We start from the raw sequence: 16001 nt of genomic DNA on the forward strand, positions 1-16001 counted from the left end.
CAGTTCTGCAGGAATCTGGGAATCATTATCAACCTGGAAAAATCGAACCTAACTCCATCCAACAGAATGGGGTACTTGGGTATGATGTTGGACACCGTGCAGGGGAAGGCCTTCCCCTCGGAAGACAGGATACGGAACCTCAATCACATCATTCAGCCGTTCCTGTCAGAGCATTCCAGGAGGGCGAAAGACTGGCAGAGACTAATAGGTCACCTGGTCTCATTAGAGAAACTGGTTCCCCAAGGGAAGATGCGGCTCAGACCCGTGCAATGGAACCTCAAGGGCCTCTGGTCCCAGACAGGCGCTCAGAAAGCGTTGATTCCTGTCCTTCCGGACACGAGAGCAGCCTTAGAATGGTGGCGCTGCCAGTCGAACTCCCTCAAGGGGATGCCCCTCGGGTCCTGTCCCCCCGAGTTCCTCCTGTTCACAGACGCCTCCAGCCTAGGGTGGGGAGCCCACCTTCGGGAGGAGACAGCAAGCGGTACCTGGTCGGAGACCGAAAGACATCTCCACATCAACGTCCTGGAGCTAAAAGCAGTACAGAAGGCATGTCTGCACTTTGCAAGTCGGTTGAGGGGAAACACCGTGGCCTTAATGTGCGACAACGCCACGGTGGTAGCCTACATAAAGAAGCAAGGCGGCATGAGATCGAAAGAACTGTGCGACCTCACCATAAACATCCTGCATTGGGCGGACGAGCAACAGGTGGCACTGCTAGCGAGATTCATCCCCGGGAAAAGAAACGTGCTAGCCGACGGCCTCAGCAGAATGGGTCAGATAGTAGGGACGGAGTGGTCCCTACACCCAGAAGTAGCCAGACTCATCATTCAACGCTGGGGCTCCCCGGTGATGGACCTCTTCGCAACAAAGCTCAACGCCAAGCTAACGGTCTATTGCTCTCCGGTGCCAGACCAAAGAGCAGCCCTGGAAGACGCCTTCCAGCACAAGTGGGACAACCTGGACGTATATGCCTTTCCCCCCTTCACGCTGTTAAGGCACGTACTCAACAGAGTAAGAGCCTCCCAAAACCTAAGGATGACTTTGGTAGCGCCCTGGTGGCCGGAGAGGGAGTGGTTCGCGGATCTAAAAGACCTGGCAAGCCAACCGCCTTGGCCTCTGCCCCCCAGGCCAGATCTGCTGCATCAACCTCACTTCCTCAAGTTCCACGACAACCCTCTCTCTCTTCGCCTTCACGCCTGGAGACTATCTAGCGGCTCCTGAAGAAGGAGGGGTACTCGTCCTCCACAGCTAAGAGGATGTCCCTATACCTAAGAAAATCCTCTACCGTGGTATACCAGGCGAAGAGGGCCGCCTTTACGAAGTGGTGCTCGGAAAAACACATAAGACCTCTTAAAGCTTCGGTCCCTGACATAGCTGAGTTTCTCGTGTACCTTAGGGATAAAATAGGGATGTCAATCCCAGCTATTAAAGGAGTACAGGCAGCCTTAGGCCAAGTCTTTCTCCTAAAAGGCATCGACCTGGGGACCTCGAGACACATAGCGATGCTGATTAGAAGTTTCGAGCAGTCCTGCCCTCCTCAAGCCAGGAGAGTGCCCAGATGGGACCTGGCCAAGGTCCTGAAAATGCTAAGTCGTCCTCCCTTTGAACCCCTCAAAGATATCGGGGACAAAGACCTCACCCTCAAGACCGTCTTCTTGCTAGCCTTGGCTTCAGCTAAGAGAGTAGGTGAGATCCATGGTCTGTCTTACGACGTTGCACACTCCAAAGGGTGGAAGGAGGTATCCTTCAGGTTCGTACCCTCCTTTGTAGCAAAGACTCAGAACCCAGCAGTCTGGGACCCGAAGTTTGAAGGTTTCTCAATTCCGGCCATTCCCAGGACAGGCAATACGGAAGACCTGAAGTTATGCCTAGTAAGGACGCTCAGGAAGTACCTGGAAAGGACGGCTCATCTCCGACCAGGTGCCAAGAACCTCTTCGTATCCACAGGTGTTAATAAGAAGCAAGCCTCCAAGAACACTATTTCCTTCTGGCTGAGACAGGTCATCGCTAGAACGTATGAAGAGGATAAGATGGCAGTGCCAGGCACTCCCCGCCCCCATGACATCAGGGGCCTGAGCACTTCCTTGGCCTTTGAGAGAAACATGGCGGTGGGACAGATCCTACAGGCTGGCACTTGGTCGCACCAGTCGACCTTCACTGCCCACTATCTCAAGGACTATTCAAGAAAGTCCTTGGATGGATTCTCCATTGGGACAGTCATCGCCGCCCTCCAATCTGTGTAGCGGTAGGCTAGAAGACGTCCCCAACGGAGAATAGATTCGTCCCTACTTCATCAGGAGAAAATTCAGTAGAGAAGATTTTAAGAGGTGAGTCTTAAATAATAAGCGTAAGGTTCCGCAGTTACCCTCTATCCGCTCTCTGATAGGCCCCGCATTCCTTAGCCCTCCAGGCACTATGTGCCAGACCAAGTGGCAGAATGGCTCTCCCGCCTCCAAAGGAAAGTAGTTCTCGGTGAGTATTTGTGTCGGAACAAATAAAAAATTTGAAACAATTTTTATATTTCCTAACATACTCACCGAGAACTACTTTCCGGGTAATGGCCCTCCCTTCCGTCCCCGAGTGCCATCCTTCCATTGCCAAGTTGGGCTAAACGTCGAACTTAATGGCGATGCTGACCCGAGAGGCAGTGACCTGCCCTAATCCTGCCCTCAGGGCACATCCTGGCGGCGGGGGTAAAAAACTATATAGAGCGGGATAGGGGGATAACGGCGGGAAAATCTTGGTCGAGATTGAGAGGTCACCAAGTGACTCCAAAGGAAAGTAGTTCTCGGTGAGTATGTTAGGAAAAATAAAATTTTTTTTAAATTTTTTATATATATATATATATATATATATATATATATATATCTGATTTAAAGAAGATAATAACCAAGCGAAAGTAGTGTTTTGGGACAAGGTTTTAGTGGGATAGTGATCCCAGCTGCAGGGAACCCGTGCATGGTCGGTCGGGCATCAATGGATCTAAAATCGGGTTTTCATCGGTCATTATATATTAAAGTTATAAGTGTTTGACCTATATATATATATATATATATATATATATATATATATATATATATATATATATATATATATATATTATATATATATATATGTATATATATTATATATATATATATATATATATATATATAATATATATAATATATATATACATATGTGTGTGTGTGTGTATTGGCAGAAAAACACATATATGCGTCAGAATCACAGGGAAACGTGATGCTCAGATGTAAAAGATTAAAGTCTTGACTACGTTCATTATACTTCCTCAAAGGACTGATTTATTGAGAAATGGCTATATTTATATTTTATACAAACAACAAAAATATTGCACTCCCAAAGAATATACCAGGCCTATATTCTCAAATGTTTGTTGTATAAATAAATACACACACAAACACACACACACACACACACACATATATATATATATATATATATATATATATATATATATATATATATATATATCCATCCATCCATATACCAAGGCACTTCCCCCAAATTTTGGGGGGTAGCCGACACCAACAATGAAACAAAACAAAAAGGGGACCTCTACTCTCTACGTTCCTTCAGCCTAACCAGGGACTCAACCGAGTTCAGCTGGTACTGCTAGGGTGCCACAGCCCAACCTCCCACATTATCCACCACAGATGAAGCTTCATAATGCTGAGTCCCCTACTGCTTCTACCTCCGCGGTCATCTAAGGCACCGGAGGAAGCAGCAGGGCCTACTGGAACTGCGTCACAATCGCTCGCCATTCATTCCTATTTCTAGCACGCTCTCTTGCCTCTCTCACATCTATCCTCCTATCACCCAGAGCTTTCTTCACACCATCCATCCACCCAAACCTTGGCCTTCCTCTTGTACTTCTCCCATCAACTCTTGCATTCATCACCTTCTTTAGCAGACAACCATTTTCCATTCTCTCAACATGGCCAAACCACCTCAACACATTCATATCCACTCTAGCCGGTAACTCATTTCTTACACCCGTTCTCTCCCTCACCACTTCATTCCTAACCCTATCTACTCGAGATACACCAGCCATACTCCTCAGACACTTCATCTCAAACACATTCAATTTCTGTCTCTCCGTCACTTTCATTCCCCACAACTCCGATCCATACATCACAGTTGGTACAATCACTTTCTCATATAGAACTCTCTTTACATTCATGCCCAACCCTCTATTTTTTACTACTCCCTTCTGCCCCCAACACTTTGCAACCTTCATTCACTCTCTGGCGTACATCTGCTTCCACTCCACCATTTGCTGCAACAACAGACCCCAAGTACTTTTTATTTCAAGTTACTTGGAATAGCGATAACAATTCACATTTCTTAAAAGCCCAGAACACTATACACTACTTTGTTTCTCTCAAGTGCAAAGGCTGTTTTATGTGATATGCTGAATTGTATTCTCTCCTCGTTGTTTAGTTGACGTTCGAATAATAGCGATTTCAAAGGTCCATCGACAATGCATTCAATGTCTATTTACGGAGATATTGGTGTTTTCTATAAATCTTTGGCAGGAAATATTTCATTAACAATTGCTGTACATATGAAACGTAGCAAACTGGTTAGCAGTCTCTCTCTCTCTCTCTCTCTCTCTCTCTCTCTCTCTCTCTCTCTCTCTCTCTCTCTCTCTCTCTTTATATATATATATATATATATATATATATATATATATATATATATATATATGTGTGTGTGTGTTGAAAATTATGTAAAATTATTACATCACTTATGTTTTTCTTCTATTTATCATTGTTCTTATATAATGCGTTCTTAAAGGTTTAATATTTGGTTTAATTATTGTTAATTTGAATAATGTAATCATTAGTATAATTTAGTAAATTTAATTGAGTTTTTCTATGTTTACTTCGAGCTTATAAAGGGAATATGTAATTATATTTTCGTTGTGACGGTAAACACCTTTTAAGTCTCGAAGGTATAACAACTGTTAACGAGCAGTTACTACTGTTTGTTTCTTTTGTTTTCCGAGGAAAGGAAACGCTGAGCAGCTGAGACAGTCGTAGTGGAGTCCGTTTGGAAAATTCGTACCAGTCAGTTAGTTGGTTTGGTTGGTGGAATCAACATAGAGCCGGTTGCTTTTCTTTCAAGCTCGACGGTTATATTAATAATGGACGGCTAATTACAACGAACTGTGCCCAAATCACCGCTCCTGCTCAAGTCTTGCCAGCAACGAAGACATGTCTCTTACCATCTTAGGCACAGGATATACTTCATTTATTGCCGAACTTCCGAGGTGCCGATAAGGCTTTAAGGTACGTCACAACGAAATGATGGGTGTCTATTTCTAAAGTGATCCTAGCCTTCTTATCATTTCACCAATGGAAATGATTGCACACTTATTTGCAAACTTGCTTAATAGTCCTGAATTTAATCGTTATATTTACTGATTCATATTAACATATCTTAGTAAACTAAATATATACCTATTGAAGCATAAAAAACTACTTAATAATTTGTAAGTAATTTGTTTTATCTTCGGATACTATTCGTTTATTTTAACATCTCGAAAATCTAATTTCTAGGATCAGCTTCATGGAAGTAATGTTCCTATATATAAATATAAGTTTTTGAAGGATCCTTTAACTCTAATTCTTTATTTTATTTTTCGAGATGTGTTTATGCTAATTTAGGTTTTTGCAGTTGTTACCCCCTTGTCGTTACTATTTAAGTTTATTATTATTAGGGGGTAATAGAATGTTTGTTTGTTTTTCTTCAGGGCTCTCTTGAAGTTGCGGGAAATTGGGAAGGACCGAAACTTTCACCCCCTTGTCGTTACCCTTTGACACAAGGTCGGTCCTCCTAAGGATACTCTCAAACGATTTTTATAGTTACCCAAACCGAACATCCTTTCAAGAAATTTAGAAATATTTAACCTAAATAAAAAAAAACTATTCTGAAACCTTTAATTAAATTTAAGAGTTTTATTTTGTTTGAGTTTTATTACTAAAATTTCCTGTATAGATAACTTTTTTCAAGATGGCGACCGTGACAGGATTGCAAATAAAGAGTTCGGTTTGGTTGCTTGGTTTGGATGAGAGTAGGAGTGGTTTTTGGGCTTGTTCTGTATTTGAAATTTTCTTATTCTATTTTGTACTGTTCATTTTTGTCGTCAACATTTTCTTGGATGACATTGACTGATCTGTGGTTGTTATGAAATTGGCAGTCTTTGGACATTCATATGTTTCTGATCTCGAAAGGAGATTTGAGGGATCAGAAATAAAAATTGATAATGTGAAATTTGAAGTGTCATTTTTTGGTTGGAGAGGTGCCACATTTTCCATCTTTCTTAACAATACTAGTCTTTTAGATCCTTTGGTATCTTATAATCCTGACTATTTAATTGTATATCTGGGAGGTAATGACTTAAAAGCTGACATAGACTTATCCTTAGTCAAAGAAAATTGCAGAGCATTTTATATCTTAGTTCGTGAAAAACTACCAAATACTTGCCTTATTGCCTCGCAAGTAGAGCTGAGGTTTCATGTAAACAGGAATAGGTTTGATGCCCCTCTTACAGAACACTATAAATTACTTAGACGCTATTTCAATAAGTTTGTACTAGGTTTAAAGTGTAAAGATTTTCTGTTTAGGGTGGAAAGCCAGAGGAGATTAGATAACCAGAGGTTGTATAGAGATTCGGTACATTTAAATACAGTAGGTTTAAATCATCTATTTAAATTGATGAAAGATTGTTTGAGGTTTTGTTACAGAAAAAATAAAAGTTTGTAATCATGTCTAATTTGTCTCTTTTAATCAATAGTCGGAAATATATCCGAGGACAAGTGACAAAGTATTATAACAATAAGATTTCACTCCAAACTAAAACCACCTCTGAGAAACATGTCCTCAAAGCTAAGTTTAAATCTTATCTTGATGACTTGAGGGACCATGATAGAAAAATTCAAGCCTTGATATGGCAAGAGGAAGAAAGTAGTGATAAACTTACAGTGGAATTGGCGAATTGTGAATCTTATATTGATAAACTCAATGAAATATTAGCCTTCCTTGAAGATACTGTCTCTTTCACTTCTAGTACCTTAGATGCTGCAAGGAGTTTGCTTAAGAGTCCTACTGCTCTCCTTCCTACTTTCAGTAGCACTGAAGGGGAAAATATAAACAAATTCTTAGCAGAATTTGAGGATACCACAGGCTCCTTTCAGCTTAAGGATAGGGATAAGTTGTTATTGTTAAAGCAACAAGTTTCGGGGCGTGCTTCCGTTTTGTTGAGTTCACTTGAAGTGGATAAACAGACTTATAATGATGCCAAGGAACTTTTGTTAGCAGCTTTGGCTTCTGGTTCGCTGCAGAAATTCAATACTATTAAACAAATAGCAGAGATGAGATTAACGTACAGCACAGATCCATTTTCCTATATTAGTCAGATGAAAAACTGTATTGAATCTTAAGTTGCAAAAAATTGAAACTAATGACTTTTTGAATTATTTCTTTTGGCAAGGTTTGAATGATACTTTCAAAAATCAGTTGACTATCATAACAAATAAGACCAGACCTTCATTGGATGAAATAAAGGATAATTTTTTTTGAGGCAGCAGAACGATATTCATTAGCTACCCAGAATTTCCATTCAAAGAATCATTCTAAAAGTTTTAATATCAAATCTTCAACAACAAATTTGGCTACTAATGTCAATTTTAGCAAGACTAACGGGCCTTCAGTTAAGTGTACTTTATGTGCTTTAGACAAGGAAAGAGACTCTTCTCATCCTATCTATAAGTGTAAGTATTATGATAGTCCAAAGGCCAAAGTTGACAAATTGAAGGAAATTGGAGGATGTTTAAAGTGCGCTAAAGCCAATCATTCCACCGAATCTTGTAATTTTGTTTTTCGAAAGAAATGTTTTCATTGTGGAAAATGGCATTTTACCTATCTGTGTATAAATGGAAATGAAGAAAGGAGTTTACTGGGTGCCACCAATAAAATCGAAGCAACCCCTGTTACCTCTCAGAGTCAAAAAGTGTCCAAAAAAGGGAAAAACTGTAAATCTGCTCCCAAAGAGGAGGTTTCTAGTGGCATGATTCTATCAGTAGGTGCTTTACGGACTACCAGTACAGAGTCAATTTTGCCTACTTTTACTTGTTACCTAAGTAACCGGGTCGAGATTAGGTGTCTTGTAGACAGTGGTTGCCAGACTAATTTTATTACGGAAGCTGTAGCCAATACTAGTAATCTCAAGGTGTTAAAAGAAAGGGTACATTTGACTGTTAACGGTTTTAACTCGAGTAAGCAGTATGTAACTAAGCTTGTGGAAGTAGAGGTAGAGATAGGTAAGGAAAGGTTCAAGATTGAAGCACTTTGTGTATCATCTATTGATATAAATTTGAAACTTCCACAGCTTTCTAGGATTACAACTGCTTTTATTGAGAAAGGCTATGTCTTGGCAGACAATCAATTGTTAAAGCATCAGGAGGAGATCAATAACATTGATTTCATATTAGGTACAAATTCTATGTATTGTCTTTTGAGCTCAATGGTAAATTTTGGTCAGCCGATTCCCTGTCTATAGTCAATGTGCTCTAGGGGTTATGCTATTGGGTAATCTGCAGAACACTATTTCTAATTTGAAATACTTACCTGATTTAAATTATGCCTCATACAATGGTAATAATTCGGACATTTCTACTTATTTGTCTGTAGAGTCTCCTGTTGTCTATGTAGGCTTTGGTTCAAGCATCTTGTGTGATGATTCAAACTTTATGGAAGAGGAGGTAACTCTTGATGTTGAATCAAATTTTGCAGTGTTGAAAGATGATGGAAGTATTTCGGAGACTGAATTGAATAAAGCTGCAAACGAAGTTCTCATGAAATATGATGAGAAGAAGGTATTAAACTATGACCAATTAGAATTCGAAAACTGCTCTTCAGAGGTCAATGATCAACTTGTTAGATTTGCTTTGAATCATTCTGTTCGTACTGAAAAGGGCAGGATATCCATGCCTCTTTTATGGAACAGTAAAGTATCTCATCTTCTTGGTAGGAATTACAATCTTGCTAAAGCTGTGCTAAAATCTAACTTAAAAAAGTTAAGAAAGAATGAGCTTCATTTACATTTGATGGATGATGCCATTAAAGAACAAGAACAACTTGGTATAATACAGAGGATTCCAAATTTGGATCAGTATATGGAGGAACATCCTGAGCATAGTTTCTTACCGCACATGGGTGTGTTTAAACTAAACAGGGAGACCACTAAGTGTAGAGTAGTTTTTCTCTCGAATATTTGTGAAAAAGATTTGTCTAAGCCAGCTACTGTTAGTCATAATCAGAGTATACATTCTGGACCTTGTTTAAACCAAAAGATTGCTTCAGCTCTTTTACACCTGAGATTTGGGTCTAAGCTTCTATGCTTTGACATCCGGAAAGCTTTTAACCAAATAGAGCTGAATCCCTCTGATCAGAATAAATTACTATTTCTTTGGTATTGTAATGTAAAGAAAGGAGATTTTTCTCTTGTGGGGTATAAGAATGTGCGATTGAGTTTTGGATTACGATGTTCACCAACAATTTTGATGTTGAGTTTATACAAGATTTTGGTCCTGGATACTGAAGGGAATTCTGAGGAGGTTGTATGTTTGAAAAGGTTGATTTATCAATTATTTTATATGGATAATGGTGCTTTCACTTGTAGTGATTCATCAACTTTGAAATGGGCTTATCAGTTATTGCCATCTATTTTTGAGCCCTATAAGATGGAATTACAACAAATTGTTACTAATGATAGTTCACTTCAGGAGGATATTGATGCTGGTCTTGAAAACAAAACTGACAGTAAAGTTAAACTTTTAGGCTTGCAGTGGCATAGGCAAGATGATATATTGTCAATTAGACCTATTGCTCTTGAGGGATCAGCCAATACAAAACTTTTAATTCTCAGGTCGATAGCCTCTAATTTTGATTTATATAATTTCAATGGACCAGTTTTTAACAGATCTAGAGTTTTTATGCATGGCTTACAGTGTGACAAATCACTTGGATGGGATGATCCATTGTCACAAGAGCGAATGAAAGAGTGGAACTGTATTTCAAGACAAGCTAATGCAACTCCAGAAATTATGGTAGAACGGTTTCTAGGGGAAAGAGATGCATCTTATAGGATACTAGCTTGTGTTGATGCAAGTAGTATCATGTATGGAGCCGTACTTTATATTGAGAATATAGATACAGGTAAGGTTAGTTTTGTATTGGCCAAAAACAGAATTGTGAACACAAATTTGAAGACTAAATCAATCCCTTCCCTGGAGTTGCAGGCTATTAGTTTAGGTACAGAGATGCTTATGGAACTTTATAAAGAACTGTCTGGTCCTGCATGTGTCATTCCCATTAACATTAAAGCACTGACTTTGTATTCTGATAGTTTGGTAGCGTTAACTTGGGTAAATTCCTATGCTAGTAAACTTGATAAAATGCAGGGAAAATCCAATTTTATATTGAATAGGTTACATCGTATAAATCAGCTTTGTGAAATCTTCCCTGTGAACTTTACCTTCACAAGTGGGCAGAATAATCCTGGGGATTGCATAACTAGATGTTTATCATACAAACAACTCAAGAAAACTAACTATTTCTCAGGACCACAAATTCAGTCAAGTGATGTAGCAATAAGTCAAAATGTACTGAGTTTCACCATCCCGAATCCTTCATTCAAGATCAATGATGATAATGTTGAAAGTAAAGACGTTGGTAGTTATAATATACAGTGCAATAAACTTTCCATATCATCTGAATATCTAGTTTCTCCAAACAGATATTCTGACTTTCACCATTTAGTGGCTGTAATTGCTAGGGTTCTGAGATGTTGGAATAAGTGGAAGGCTCGCACAAAGGTGAACAGACCAACTTGTAAGGATTTGATGGTTATTGAATCTGGGTATTACAAAGAGGCTGTTATGCACATAATTTTGAAAGATCAGCTTGTCTATTTCCCTGAAGTCTTTGATTATTTTGGGTCTGATTTGAAAAGGGTCAAGAACATACCCAATCTTGTCAGTCAGCTTAATGTTTATCCTGATCAGGTTGGAATTCTGAGGGTGAGAAGCAAATGTGATCGGTGGAAAGAGGGTGAAAGATGCTATTTCCCTATTCTTTTGCACAAGCATAGTGAGTTAACAAAGTTGATAATTCTTGATTTGCATGTAAGGCTGAAACATGCTGGATGTTATTCACTTTTAGCAGAGCTGCGGAAAGAGTTTTGGATACCTCACTATTTCTCAGTTGTTAAAAATGTCCTTAAGGATTGTGATACGTGCAAAAGGTATAATGGTCGTTCTGTGAAACTGAATCAGTCCCCATATCGTGATGTTAGATTGCATCCTTCTGAGATTCCTTTTGGGTATGTGTACATAGATTACTTTGGTCCTTATACTGTTAAACAGGAACATAGAAAGCTAAAAGTGTGGGTTCTTTGCCTTACCTGCATGTTTACTCGAGCAGTCAATTTGAAGATTTGCGTGGATATGTCTGTTAAAGAATTCCTTCGTTCTTTTATGCTTCACACGTTTGATTATGGATTGCCACAGTTTTGTGTAAGTGACTTGGGCACACAGATAGTAGCCGGAGGTAACATCATAATGGATTTTCTTAAAGATCCTGAAACCCAGATGCATTTTGATGAGGCTGGTGTACAATCGATAAAATTTGATCGGTATTTTAAAGGCTGCAGTCAGATGGGTTCTTTGGTAGAGATATGTATAAAGATGGTCAAACATTTGATAAATAAGTCCATTGGTACAAATGTTCTAGAATTTAGAGATTTTGAATTTGTTGTTAGTCAAACTTGTCACTTGGTGAATAAGCGACCAATTGCTTTTAAAGAGGCATTAAGGGATTCGAGCAACGAGCCTGTTCCTCACCCTATCACTCCGGAAAGGCTTATTCATGGCTATGATCTCTTATCCATCAATGTCATTCCTGATCTACAGCCTGATCCTGAGATTGATCTTGAATACATTCTTGGTACCACCCCGTCAGATAGGATAAAGAATAATTATCAAAAACTAAATGCAATCAGAAAAAATCTCATAGACAATTATCATTCGGAGTTTTTAGCTACCCTAATAAAACAGGCAGTTGATAAGAAGGACCGATATCGTCCTTGTCATCATCAGCATCTTAATGTAGGTGATATTGTTTTAATCAGAGACTCATGTAAAACCCCTTAACTATCCTATGGGAAAAATTACAGAGGTAATTAAGAATACAAGTGGTGAGGTGACTAATGCTATCGTTTTGAAAGGTAAAACAAATGAGCTGGTGAAAAGGCATATAACCAGTCTCATCCCTCTTTTAAAACCCGATATTGCTGAAGAGATCAATCCTTCAGTTAATGAGGAATTAGATGCCAAACCTAAATTTAGAGGAATGTCAAGGAGAAGGGCAGCAGTCGAGTCAGAGAAAAGGACTAGGCATGTGCTCCAAGACTGAGATGGTTTGATAACTTTGTAAATATGTAATTGTAAATATGCATGTTTTCATTTTAAATTCAACTTTTTACATGTTTTGTAAAAAGACTGAATCCCTTCCCTGGAGTGTTGAAAATGATGTAAAATTATTACATCACTTATGTTTTTCTTCTATTTATCATTGTTCTTATATCATGCGTTCTTAAAGGTTTAATATTTGGTTTAATTATTGTTAATTTGAATAATGTAATCATTAGTATAATTTAGTAAATTTAATTGAGTTTTTCTATGTTTACTTCGAGCTTATAAAGGGAATATGTAATAATATTTTCGTTGTGACGGTAAACACCTTTTAAGTCTCGAAGGTATAACAACTGTTAACGAGCAGTTACTACTGTTTGTTTCTTTTGTTTTCCGAGGAAAGGAAACGCTGAGCAGCTGAGACAGTCGTAGTGGAGTCCGTTTGGAAAATTCGTACCAGTCAGTTAGTTGGTTTGGTTGGTGGAATCAACATAGAGCCGGTTGCTTTTCTTTCAAGCTCGACGGTTATATTAATAATGGACGGCTAATTACAACGAACTGTGCCCAAATCACCGCTCCTGCTCAAGTCTTGCCAGCAACGAAGACATGTCTCTTACCATCTTAGACACAGGATATACTTCATTTATTGCCGAACTTCCGAGGTGCCGATAAGGCTTTAAGGTACGTCACAACGAAATGATGGGTGTCTATTTCTAAAGTGATCCTAGCCTTCTTATCATTTCACCAATGGAAATGATTGCACACTTATTTGCAAACTTGCTTAATAGTCCTGAATTTAATCGTTATATTTACTGATTCATATTAACATATCTTAGTAAACTAAATATATACCTATTGAAGCATAAAAAACTACTTAATAATTTGTAAGTAATTTTTTTTTATCTTCGGATACTATTCGTTTATTTTAACATCTCGAAAATCTAATTTCTAGGATCAGCTTCATGGAAGTAATGTTCCTATATATAAATATAAGTTTTTGAAGGATCTTTTAACTCTAATTTATTTTATTTTTCGAGATGTGTTTATGCTAATTTAGGTTTTTGCAGTTGTTACCCCCTTGTCGTTACTATTTAAGTTTATTATTATTAGGGGGTAATAGAATGTTTGTTTGTTTTTCTTCAGGGCTCTCTTGAAGTTGCGGAAAATTGGGAAGGACCGAAACTTTCACCCCCTTGTCGTTACCCTTTGACACAAGGTCGGTCCTCCTAAGGATACTCTCAAACGATTTTTATAGTTGCCCAAACCGAACATCCTTTCAAGAAATTTAGAAATATTTAACCTAAATAAAAAAAAACTATTCTGAAACCTTTAATTAAATTTAAGAGTTTTATTTTGTTTGAGTTTTATTACTAAAATTTCTTGTATAGATAACTTTTTTCAAGATATATATATATATATATATATATATATATATATATATATATATATATATATATATATATATATCTATATCTTCGGTGAAGGCAGCAACAGCCAGTAATGAACACGAATATCATAATACGGATAGGGAAAGAGTAGTACAAAATATCCTTTTTATTCCCAACGTTTCGTGATTCTTAATCACATTGTCCAGGGATACAAATAAAACCTATACAAAAGAATTAAGAAGCAGTTAAAATTTTTTAAAAATTCATTCAAAACAATTAAAATCAGTTGAAATTTAAATAAAAATTAAAATGTTAAATATATATATATATATATATATATATATATATATATATTTGTGTGTGTGTGTGTGTGTGTGTGTGTGTGTATGTATCATCTCGTAAGCCTATTGACCCAAATGGCTTCTATTAGATTTTGCCAGTCGCCCATAACTTGAACTTTAAATTAATTTTCCCATTCATTTATCACCACAGGATATATATATATATATATATATATATATATATATATATATATATATATATATATATACATACATACTTGTTGAAATGCCTCTTCATGTCTTGAATAATGAAATGATTTTTTTTCCCAATGTAACTCCTCACCTCATATAGGCTCAATCCGATTATACTGATAGTAATAGTTAGGAAGATGAATCAGTTTATGGCCAAACTAAGCTGCAATATTAGCAATCACATAATTGTTTTCCATTTTCCGCAAATGCATCTTCATCATTTATGGTTGTTCTCTGGAATCTCCCTGTATATGATTAGCCATTGCGTAATGTTAGCTCTTTTAGATGACGTTGTATATATTTACCCTCTGGTATGGGGGCTTTTGTTAGTATTATTATTATTGTTATTATTAGCTAGGCCTGTAACAGTCGTAGCTGGAATTTTTAGTATTACTACTAGCTAAACTACAATCCTAGTTTGTAAAGCTACATGCTATAAGCGTAAGGGCTCCAACAGGAAAAAAAAAACCCAGCGAGGAAAGAAACATGAAAATAGAGAGAAGTAATGAACAATTAAAATACCATATTTCGAGAAGAGTAAGAACTGGGCTATTTTTTCCCTGTTGGAGCCCTTGGGTTTATACCATTTTGATTTACAAAAAGGGTTGTTGCGAAGATAATAATAATAATAACAATAATAACAATAACAGCATCTACTGTGTGCATTGCTATTCGGGAAACGATAGACAGCAATATTAACTGTTATGTATCACTGGTGGTAGATTACGAGTGAAAGAATGGGGTCAAATTGAATACTTGCAGGTTATGTGCCTTTCGTTTGTGGGCTACTTTGCAAATTGTATTGGGTACAGACAACATACACACATGGACAAATCAATCTCTTTTCAAGATACAGGCTTACAAGGAATAAAGAAATACGTTCTTGATTGTACGAGAATAATATATATATATATATATATATATATATATATATATATATATATATATATATTTATGTGTGTGTGTGTATGTCGTCATCAGCCGTTACTAGTCCACTGCAGAACAAAGACCTCAGGCCTCTCCTTTCACTTGCATCTGTTTATAGTGTTTCTGCGCCATTCCACCAGTATCTCTTGCTTTCTTATCTAGTTGCTTTAGATGTTGAATGAATAGCCTTTGAAACATCAGTTACTGGACCTGCTAGAGTCACTTGGGCAGTCCATATCTATCCCAGTAGCTGACAGCTGATCGAGAACACTAGTGTCCTTTACTAACATTTTCCGACCTTTTCAGTCCCCTTGCAAGGCATGGGACCTAAACTATGCCAAATTATCATTGTCATTAATGAAACTTAGGTTTCAACTAAGAGTAGACGAAACAATAGTCAAAGTATATGGGGTGGTGGTAGGAGGGAGAGACACCCCGGGTAGGTGACAGGCTTGGAGAAGGGAAGGGTGGCCGGGCGGAGGGGCCATGAACGATGGGCCACAGGGTGGCCCCTATGGAACGCCACAGGGTGGCCCCTATGGCCCCCACTGGGCCATTTCACGTGATACGGAGTGAAGGGGGGGGGGGGCGTAATGAGGTGATAGTCTTACAGCTCTCTCAGCAATATAAAAGATAGGGATTAAATGGAGTGTTAA

The sequence above is a fragment of the Palaemon carinicauda genome, chromosome 3 (genome assembly GCF_036898095.1).
Source record: "Palaemon carinicauda isolate YSFRI2023 chromosome 3, ASM3689809v2, whole genome shotgun sequence".
NCBI lineage: Eukaryota > Metazoa > Arthropoda > Malacostraca > Decapoda > Palaemonidae > Palaemon > Palaemon carinicauda.